Genomic DNA, 11,226 nt, shown 5'->3' with positions numbered 1-11,226 from the left:
AAGTTTAATTTACTTATATACCCTTAATGATTTAATATAAAACCCATATAATATAAGCCTTAAACCGTCCCACCAATGTAATAATGGAATATTTACAACATAAATGCCCTAACTTAGAAAGCCACTAACAATTTGGCCCTTATACTTTAAACTATCAAGTTTTCAATTTACGTGATTAAGTCCTTTTATTAAATCGGATACCTAAACGGCAAAATTAAATCATGAAAATTTCACAGATATAAATTCACACAAAATAAACACAAAATATAATTTTTAAATATTTTTCTAACTCGGATTCGTGGTCCCGAAACCACTGTTCCAATTAGGGTCTAAATCGGGCAGTTACATGAGATGTATATGAACTATGTGGTTTGGGATAGTATTTAGCTATGGAGCATATGTATTTTATGATGCTTATATGCTTAAAATGATAAGTTTATTTGCATATGGCTTACTAAACTTTAGAGAGCTTACTTTGTGTGTGTTTTCAATTGTTTTTAGATATCGAAGTTATTAGAGGCTCGGGGATTGTCAAGGATCATCACCATACTATCGAACTCTACTTTGGTACCTTTTGAAAGTGTAAATATTTAAGTATGGCATGTATAGTCTAGATAAATTGAGATATGTTTTTGGGTTAAAAATATTTAGCCATGTGATATGGCTTGGTTTTGATTGTGTTTATGAATGACTTTTGAGTATAAACTATATAATGCAATATTGCCAATATGATGTGTTCATGGATAGCCAAAGAGAATTGGTCAATTTGGTAAGATTTTGGTATGTGCTTATTTGAGGAATTGGTAAGATTATGGCATGAGCTTGAATGAAGTAAATTGAGGTTATGAAACATATGTTTTTGTATGACTTTGGCTTATGATTTGGCATGATTTGGTATGGATTATAAGCATGAAATAGGTTAATAATAATATGACATGAATGATGTATGTTTTGGGATTGAAATTGGTTGAAATTATGGTGCAAGCGATACTTGTAGGGAGGACCCAAAATGGGTGGCATATTGGCCTTGTAAATGGCCTATTTTTTCCCACACGGGCGTGTGTCTCTACCATGTTGCTCGAGGGTCATTTCGAAATGAGCTTAAATTAGACCACACAGTCACATACACAGGCGTATGCCAAGTCGTGTGGCTAAGTCAGTTTTAAGCACGGGATAGACACACGGGCGTGTGACTGGTAGTGTAACCCAAGTCAATAGCCTCTCTAATTTTCACACGGCCTGGCATACGGGCGTGTCTTGTGGACGTGTGGATAAGTCAGTATGTCTACCCTGTTTCGCCATTCATACGGGCTAGACACAGACGTGTCTAATGCAATGTGAGGCACACGGCCTATTCATATGGGCGTGTGACCTTTGTAACTTAGAAAAGTTGTTTAGCTTTGAAAAATTTTGTATGTGTTCAATTTAGTCCCAACCTCTTCTTAATGCATGTTTAAGATCTCGTTGACCTAAAAAAGGGACTTTATGTTGATATTTGACTATGATATGATGATGTATAATTTTTTATTTTGAAATGATTACGAAAAGTTTCGATATGTCCAGTAATGCTTTATAACCCTAGTCCGGCAATGGATACGGGTTAGGGGTGTTACACATCCATGACCCATTTTTCATACCTTGATAACTTTTCAAATTAATCCCTCAAATAGAGAGATTAAGCTATCCTAGTTTTAAAAATATCAAAAATACTAAAAATAGGACTAGGAAACTTACCCAATTAGGCCTTGAAAGTTTCTTTTCTCTCACCTATGATTTCTATGTGTTTTTAGGTTGAAGATGATGAAAATAAGATGATATATTTCTTTTCATCTTTTAATTAATTAAGTGTTTTGCTATTTCCAATTTAGTCCTTACCCTTTTCTATAATTCCATGGATGAGTCACGAAGAAAAATCTATATACTTTTCTTAATAGTCTAATTACCATACAAGAACCTATATTTTTTATTTCCATAGTTATTTGATCCTTATAGCTACTAGAATTTAACTTTCGCATTTAATGCGATTTAGTCCTTCTCGTAATTAAACACTTAATCGATAAAATTTACATATCAGCATTTTCACATGACATGCCTATTATAATACGGACCGTATGATAGAATAAAAATAAATCATATTTTTGGGTCGGATTTGTGGTCCTAAAACCATTTTTCCGATTTCACTGAAAAATAGGTTGTTACAACTTTTAGTGAGCTCTCCAAAACTCCCCTAATTTGAAGAACAACCTCTATTTGATGCTGTAACATCCCAAAATAGGGCCTAGTCAGAATAGTGGTTTTAGGACCACAAATTCGACATCAAAATATTTATTTTATGTTTATTACGAGGCTTAGAATATGAGAATATGCATGTGCTAAAGTTTCATGAAGGAATTTTTTGAGTAAGTGCCTAATTGGAAAATTAGGGACTAAATTGAATAATTTGCAAAACTTGGAATCTAGAAATAATTTACATGAAATTGCTTTAGATTATAAAATAGAAGGTCTTGGGGAGCAATTTTCCAAATTTCTAAGTTTTTGGACAAAAATGGGCTTGCATGGATGAAATTTCAAAGAAAGGCTTAAGGGCATTTTGGTCATTTGGCATATTAATGAAATAAAATGGGTAAAAGAAGGCAAAAATCAGCCATTCTTCTCATTTTTCCAGCCAAAATTCCTAAGGCACCATAGCTAGGGTTTCTAAGCTTTTCAAGCTCATTAGTAAGTGCTCCCAAGCCCCGTTTTTAATGTTCTTTGTAATTTTGAGATCCCGGTAGCTTACTCTCTCCATCTCTACCCATATTTCATGTTTAAAAATTTACCCATGCATGAGTTACTTGTATTTTGATTTTTTACGGAAGAATATGAAAGTTTGAAGTGTGTTAAACAACTTTTCCTAGGTGATTTTCATGAAAAACCCCTAAAGGGACCTTTTTGCAAAAGTTATAAAATGTGAGGTAGAAATGTGAAAATAATGGAAAATGTGGGCTACCATAAGAGGGAAAAGTGTTCGGCTAGGCTTGAGTAAGGTAGAATTTGCATGCGTTTCATTATACGAGCCTAGGGACAAAATCGTAAAAATGTGAAAGTTTAGGGGCAAAACGGTCATCTGGACTGGGGTGGAGTTTAGACATGAAATATATAATGTGGAGTGTTAATGATCTGTTTTTATTGTTATAGACCCCGAGGAACAAATTCCGGAGGTCGATTGAGGAAAATGAAAGGTTTCGGGATAACCAAAATACGACATCAAAACGAATACCAAGTAAGTTCGGATAACTTAAAGTAAACAATCAATATGCCTAATTATATGATTTATGAATGCATGATGATTGCATTTATTAATAACATGAAATTCTATGAAATGCATGTTTAAGTATGACTTGTGATAAATGTCTTGGCTGAGGATAAAAAAGGGAATTCGATGGATAAACCATGACTGACATGTGTAATGAGGTCCTACATATGTTGCAGTAAGGATTTAGCCCAGACGGGTAATCTTTTGATCTCATTTATAAAAGGATCTAGCCCGGACAGTTGTTCCTTTGAATGGTCAAGCCTTCCGAAGAATATGTGTGCATTATGGATTTAGCCCGGACAGGTAATCCGAATAGGATCTGAATTTAGCCTAGACTGGTAATTCAAATCTGAACTCAATAAAGGTGTTTGTCGTTATAAGGGATTTAGCCTGGACAGGTAATCCTGGCATCACCTTATGAGTTCATAAAATAGAGGATTTAGCCTGGACTGGTAATCCCACGATAAGATGCGAGGTTCGCAGGAGTGCATATCTAAAATGATCATTGTATGAATTGACGGTAAATGGATATTCCATCAAGATTTCCTAGAAACTCAACGAGATTAATGTGATATATATATATATACAAATGAGATGTTGAATGATGAGCTCAGCAAAGATAACTTTCATAGTGCATTGTTATGTAACTAACTCATTGATTGACTATAAGTGATAGGGAAGCCATCCTATGCTCATTGAATTTATTGCCCAATTTGATTGCATGATAATTTCTTGGTAAGTTTGCTTTCCGGTTATTCGAGCATACTAAGTATGAAAGTGTTTACCCCTCTCTTTTCCCTGTCTCTCATAGAGCTCAAAGATTCGTAAAAATTAGAAGACGGTTGGAGAGTCAGCATACTATCAAATAGACCAGCTTTGGTATAAAGACATTTCTAAATTCTTCAATGGCAAGTATAGGTATTTTGAGTATTTTGTTATATGTGTCATTTGATTTGCCAAATGAAGGCTTGTAAAAATAAATCTATCTTTTTGTTTATGGCCATAGAGATCGGCTTGTTTTGAAATAGGCTATGACCTGCAAAATTTCCATGCAAGTTCCTAATCATGTGCGATGGTTGAATTCCAATTGGCAATGAGTCATAAGAACGAGCGAATCTTTAATGTATTAAAGTGGTATGACAACACATAAATACAAGATGGGAAATAACCTAGCATGTACGAAACCAATGATATGAGGTTTCTATGCAATGAGTTTTTGAAAAGATCATTTATGAGAGCATAATTATGTTTTATTTTGTTTTTAATATTCATTAAGTATAAGTGTTAAAAGGGGGTGACCATAGGCTTTGAAAATAGCCTAATAGGGTCTACACGGTTGGGTACACGGATGTGTGCCTAGATTGTGTGTGACACACAGGCCACACTCGTGGGCGTGTGGCATGGTCGTTTGTCCCCTACATCTAAAATGGTAAGTCTGTTAAATGAACACGGGCTAGATATACGAGTGTGTGTCTTGGCCGTGTGAATTTAACAGAATGCTCAAGTCTTGGACACAGGGTGATTGCACGGGCGTGTTCTAAGTCACACGGACATGTGACACTTTAAGTTAAAAGAAATTTTCCAAGGTGCCCAAAGTTTATCAATCATTCTCGGTTTTGTCCCGCACCGCCTCTAGGCATGTTTTAGGTCTTGAAGGTCTGTTTAAGGGAAAGGATATACATATTTGAAAAGTTTTCAATTAGAGCGTAACTTAATGACTTGATTTAATATATTTATGAACGTGACATCCTGGTAACACCTCGAGCCCTATCCCAGCGTTAGATATCGGTGAGGGATGTTACATTTAGTGGTATCAAAGCTACGGTTTAGTCGTTTGTAGGACTACCGTAGAGAGTATTGAGGTTTGCTATGCATGCCATAATTTGAATATTGATAGTGTGACGTCTCCTAACTGTTCAAATTATTTTGAATATAGTAAATGTCTTCTAATCAAGCACAAGATGAGTCCAAGGGAGCCGAGAGCCATGTTCCAGCTTCCGTACAACAAGCTATATCTTGTAGTAGTAGAAGGCTTATGTCTGAAGGCCGGGAAGAGGCCCGAGTTGCCTTCTCTTATATGATGGACCAATGGTTTGGGGATTACCTGAGGAATCGCCCAACATACCAAGACCTCCCCCGTCCCCTAACCAACCTAATGAGGGTGTGCCACGAGGTATGGCACCGGTAAGAATTGGTAAAGCCCCTATTGATAAGCTTAGAAAGTATGGGGCTGAGGAATTCAGAGCTAAAGTTGATGATGATGCTGAAAGAGCTGAGTTTTGTCTCGAGAACACTACACAGGTGTTAGATGATTTGTTGTGCACACCTGAGGAGTGTTTGAAGTGTGCCGTGTCCCTTCTAAAAGATACTGCGTATCATTGGTGGAAGACTGTATCCTCGGTAGTGCCAAAGGAAAATATCACTTGGGATTTCTTCCAAGCAGAGTTTAGGAAGAAATACAACAACTTCTAGACTCGAAGCGAAAGGAGTTCCTGGAACTCAAACAAGGGAACAAGACTGTAGCAGAATACGAACGAGAGTTCGTGAGGCTAAGTCAGTACGCAACTGAATGGGTCCAAACTGAGTCGAAAATGTGTAAACACTTCGAAGAAGGTCTAAATGAGTAAATTAAGTTGTTGATTAGGATCCTAGAAATACGAGAATTTGCCGCATTGGCTGATCGGGCCAAGAAAGTCGATGAGCTTAACAACGAAAGAAAGCAAGCAAAAAGAGAGGCCCGAGTCGTGAGCAAGAGATCCAGTGGTAAAACACTCTCGTTTCCTGCAAAGAAATTAAGAAGCCAGCATGAACACTCCATTTCATCAGTAGGATATTCTGGTAGAGCGAGAAGCTCTAAACGACGAAGCCAAAAGTCTTCCTCCCCGATGGTAACTAGTGTGGGGAGTGTAGATGATCAAAAGCTGAAGTGTAAGAGTTGCAACAAATTTTACTATGGAGAATGCCAAGTGAAGAGCGGTGCACGTTTTAGATGTGGATCTCTTGACCACTTTCTCAGGGACTTCCCAGAGCGAGTCGAGAAAGAAGTGGAAGTAGCCCCGAAGTCGAGTACTCTCATTTCACGAGGTAGACCTCTGAGATATCCTGGAAGTGCCAGTAGTAGTCGAGTTATACCTAAATACGCTGCAAAACTAGAGGCTCGAGCCTCGATAAGAACGTATGCGATATACACCCGAGAGGAAGCCTCTACTCCTGATGTTATAATGGGTACTTTTTCTCTTTTTCGATATAAGTGTTATTGCCATAATTGACCAAAGGTCGACGCATTCATACATTTGCATGAGCTTGGTATCTAGAATGAACATACTCATTGAGCCTACGGAATTTATTATTAAAGTGTCGAACCCACTAGGCAGATCAGTCATAGTTGATAAAGTCTGAAAGAATTGTCCTTTGACGATTCGTGGTCATTGTTTTCCAGCTAATCTTATGTTGTTACCATTTGATGAACTTGATGTAATACTTGGTATGGATTGGTTAGCACTGTATGATTGTGACAGCCCAAAATTGACCCTAGTCGGAATGTGGTTTCGGGACCACAAAACCGAGGCATAAAAATAATTAAAAATTTATTTTGATGCCTATAATATGTGTGTGCTCATGTATGACATTTTATGATGATTGATTTAGTGTTATAAAGGTGAATTCCACTAGAAAGGACTTAGTAGTGAACTTTGAAAGTACGATAGGGAAATGTGTGATGACTAATTAAAGCATGCATGCAAAATAATGGACTTGCATGTCAAATTCCCTTTTACAAGTGATGGCGGCCATGACAAAGAGATATGGGCTAAACATGTCATGAAACATGTTTTGTTGGGCATTAGGGAGAAATAATAAACAAATAAGCATGGGTAAGAAAAGAATGAAAAAAAATGTGTGAGAGAGTAGCATTCCCCCATTTGCAGTGCAACCAAGAAGAGAAAACAAAAAATTGTTCATCCTTGTTCTCTCCTTTTGGCCAAAAATACTAAGAGGAAGAAGGATTTTGCTTCATTTCCTTTGTTTAGAAGAGATCTAGAAGGTGATTTGGCTAAATTTGCATCAAGAGTAAGGTATGTATGAGGTTGTGTTGGGAGTTTCATGCATGTTTTGGTTGCTAATTTGATGTGCATGTTAGCCATGGCTCAAATCTTTGTTATGCCATGGAAATGGCATTTGACCAAAGTTGTTATGGTGATAAAGCCATTGCATGCTAAGTGTGAAACTTGATGATGATGCATGCAATGATGGATTGTCTACTCATGAGTAAGATTTTGAGCTTTCTTTTGTTTTATCATGATTGAAGTTGAAAAGAAGCATGATTGTCATATTCGCCATGATGCATTCTTGAGCATGATTCATGCTTCTTGCATGTTAGTTAAAATTTGTGTTTTGGATGGCTATGGACACCTTGAAATTTGCCATGCTCATATATGCATATATATGATTGCACATTATGTTTTGGTTATGAACTAAGTGATGAATATATTGGTTTAAAGAAGAAGATGTGGAAGAATGCTTGTGAAATTGCAAGCACAATACTGCCTAGCACACATGTAGGTGCTTGATGCTATATTATAAGTTTTGGGCCAACGCAAAGCATTAATTAGTAAATTGCATGCTGTTTTTTGAGGTATTAATGCAAAATTGACCTCAACATGTACATGAATATTCGCCTTGGGTAGCCTATTGAAGGCCTTAGCATTTCCTTGATGCTCGAATAAATTGTATTGAATTGCTTGATGTAGTATAAAATGTGCATGACCATTGTGTATTCAAGCTAAAGGGTGGCCATATGACCATTTAAACTCCTTGTCATATTTGGCCAAAAGCTAGCACAATGAGGTTTTAATAAATTGAATTTGTTTGAATTAGCTCAAGAGCTTAGAAGACCACAATTGGACAAGGGAAGGAAAAGGTGATCGAATAGCCGAAAAAGCCGCTCGACAACATCCGAGGTAAGTCCTCAAGAAGTGACCTTACTTGAATTATGTGAGATGAAATATGGATGTGTATGATTATTGATTATGTGTGTATGAGTATTTGAATTCCACCCGGCTAAGTCCCAAGGCTAATATGCTAATGATTATAATTGTGTTTGAGCCTTAGTAACGAAAATGAAATATGTATGTCCAATGATTATTGATGTATGTGTGCATGAGAAATTGAATGATATCCGGCTAAGCCCCAAGACAATTATGTTGAAATTATATCCGGTTAAGACCAAGGCAATTGTGCTAGTGGCTATTCCGGCTAAGACCAAGGCATTCGTATGAAGTTATTCTATCCGGCTAAGACCAAGGCATTTGTGCACGTGATTATATCCGGTTATATTCAAGAATCTTGGGCTGGAGGTGAGTGTTGGTTGCTGTAATGAATTCAATTAGCACACTCGAAAAGCCCAAAGGATAAGGTACGTTATATGTGCATTGAAAGTCGACATGTTTGAGCAACATTCGCTCAATCGACTAATGAATTTCAGTTATTGAATTGATTGATACTTTGTGAAATTATATAATGATGAAGTGTGAAGTAGGAATGTGTACAAATGAAATGATGCATTTGGCTATGTGAATGTATTGCTGTAATTAGAGTTGATTATATCCTTGAGACTTACTAAGCATAAAAATGCTTACCCCGCTGCTTTGGCTCTCGTTTTCTAGATTTCGCCGAGGCAATCGGATTTGGGATCGTTGAAGTCAAGTCATCCACACTATCAAGCCTCCATTTTGGTATAAATTTTGGTTGAACTTGAGATGGCATGTATAGGACTACCCCTTGTTTGTTAAATATGTTGTAATGTAAGTATGTACGGCCATGCGAAAATGGCTCGAAAAGGAAGCATGAACTTAGACTAATTGTGGGTTGTATGTATATATTTGGTGTCATGATGTGGCTATGGCTTGGAAATGGGAATGTTGGTCATATGATCAGCCATTGGCATGGTTAAAATGATCATATATGAACCTATGTATGGCAAGACTAGTTGAATCATGGAGACTACCAAATAGGTAAGTCCTACCTTAAAACAGATGCTGCCAGCTGCAGTGGCGTGAATGTGAAAAATCACCAAAATTCATAGGAATGGAATTAAATAGTGAATAAGCTATGTAAATGAACCTTGATGAGTCTATTTTCATATGGAAGAAACGAAATGGTCATAGGAGTTACAGGTTAAGAGATATTAAAGCTATTGTGAGACAGGGCCAGAATGGTTTCTGGGTTCCCTGTCGCAACTTTAAAATTCACTATAAATTATCCAAAATAATTAGGAGACATACCTTATATGTACAGATTCCATTTTGAGTCTAGTTTCATTAGAAACAAACGAAACCAGCATTAAAGCCCTGTACAGAGAGATATTCAAGTTATACCGCGCGAAGGTCAGAGCAGTCGATCCCTGTAACATGGGTAACTTTAACTAATAAACTGTACCAATTGGCCCGACCAAAATCCTAGAAATAAATCCATGGATGGATATATGAGTCTAAATTCAGGGAAAATTTACGAAACCAGTTTCCGAGTTTTGAAACTCGAGATATGATTTTTAAGGCGACAGTGACGCAGTTTTCCAGCCTGACTGGAAATGTCAAATTGGTGGGCAAAAACATGTGAACTTGGCTTGTTAACCCTCGGGTCCGACACGGCGATGGTCTCGGGTTTGGGGTGTTACAATTTTATTGGTATCAGAGCCACGGTTTAGTCGATTCTAGGACTACCGTGATGTGTTTGGGGTCTAGCTATACATGCCATTAAATGATGAATCGATAGTGTGATGATTCTGACAATTCGACTTTGTGTTTGTTGTAGCAATGGATCCCGATCCCAACCGAGCGATAGCTGATGATGTGGAGAGTGTGGCGCCTGCCTCGCGCAAGAAGGGACAGCGCGGCGGACTCTCAACCTATGGCTAGCAATCCTAATGACGAGGCTAGGCAAGCCTTTTATAGTGTGATGAACGAATGGTTTAATCAATACATTCGAACCAACACTACTGTTCCACAACCTCCATTCCCGACAAATGCAACCCCAGACCTACAATACCTCCGGTGACTGACCAAATAAGGTCAAGTAAGCCCCAATCGATAGGATTCAAAACATGGGGCCACTGAATTTAAGGCTACGGATGATGATGATGCCGAAGCGCTGAATTTTGGTTAGATAACACTATCCGGTGCTTGATGAGCTATCCTGCACAACCGATGAGTGCTTAAAGTGTACCATCTCCTTGCTACGCGAGTCCGCCTACTATTGGTGGAGTACTCGACTTGTGGTGCCTAGAGAGCAAGTGACTTGGGAATTCTTTCAAACCGAGTTCAAAAAAGTATATCACCGAGATTCATCGACCAAAAGCGAGGGAATTTCTTGATCTTAAGCAAGGTTCTATGTCCGTTATCGACTACGAACGAAAGTTTGTGAGGCTTAGCCAGACGCTGCGAGAATGCATTTCGTCCGGCTATTATGTGTAAACGCTCGAGGATGGGCTGAATGATGATATAAGGATGTTTGTTGGCATTCTCGAGATACGAGAGTTCGTAGTACTTGTTGAGCGAGCTTGTAAAGTCAAGAGCTTAGAAAGGAGAAACAAAAGCTGATGTGGGGATTGGAGAATTCGAAGAGGTCCTCGGAAAGTCTCTTCAACAAGCATCAAGAGATTTCGAGATGATGCGAGCCGGTCTAGAGGCGTTTCGGGCTTTTCTAGACGAGGACGCGATCGACCCCGTGACCACACGAGTCACTTCGATCGCTGATGGTGGAAATGATCGCCGAGAGGGCGAGTGTCCACATTGTGGCAAATGGCATTCGGGAGCTGTTGGTTTCGTGATCGCCTCGCTATAAGTGTGGATCGGCCGACCACTTTATGAAGGATTGCCCGAGGATGCATGAACAGAATGTAAGTCGAGTGCAAACCCGGTGCTACCATCGCCGAG

This window comes from Gossypium arboreum, chromosome 3, assembly GCF_025698485.1.
Source record: "Gossypium arboreum isolate Shixiya-1 chromosome 3, ASM2569848v2, whole genome shotgun sequence".
NCBI lineage: Eukaryota > Viridiplantae > Streptophyta > Magnoliopsida > Malvales > Malvaceae > Gossypium > Gossypium arboreum.
The sequence above is the reverse complement of the archived record's forward strand: the minus strand, read 5'-3'. Positions refer to the sequence as shown.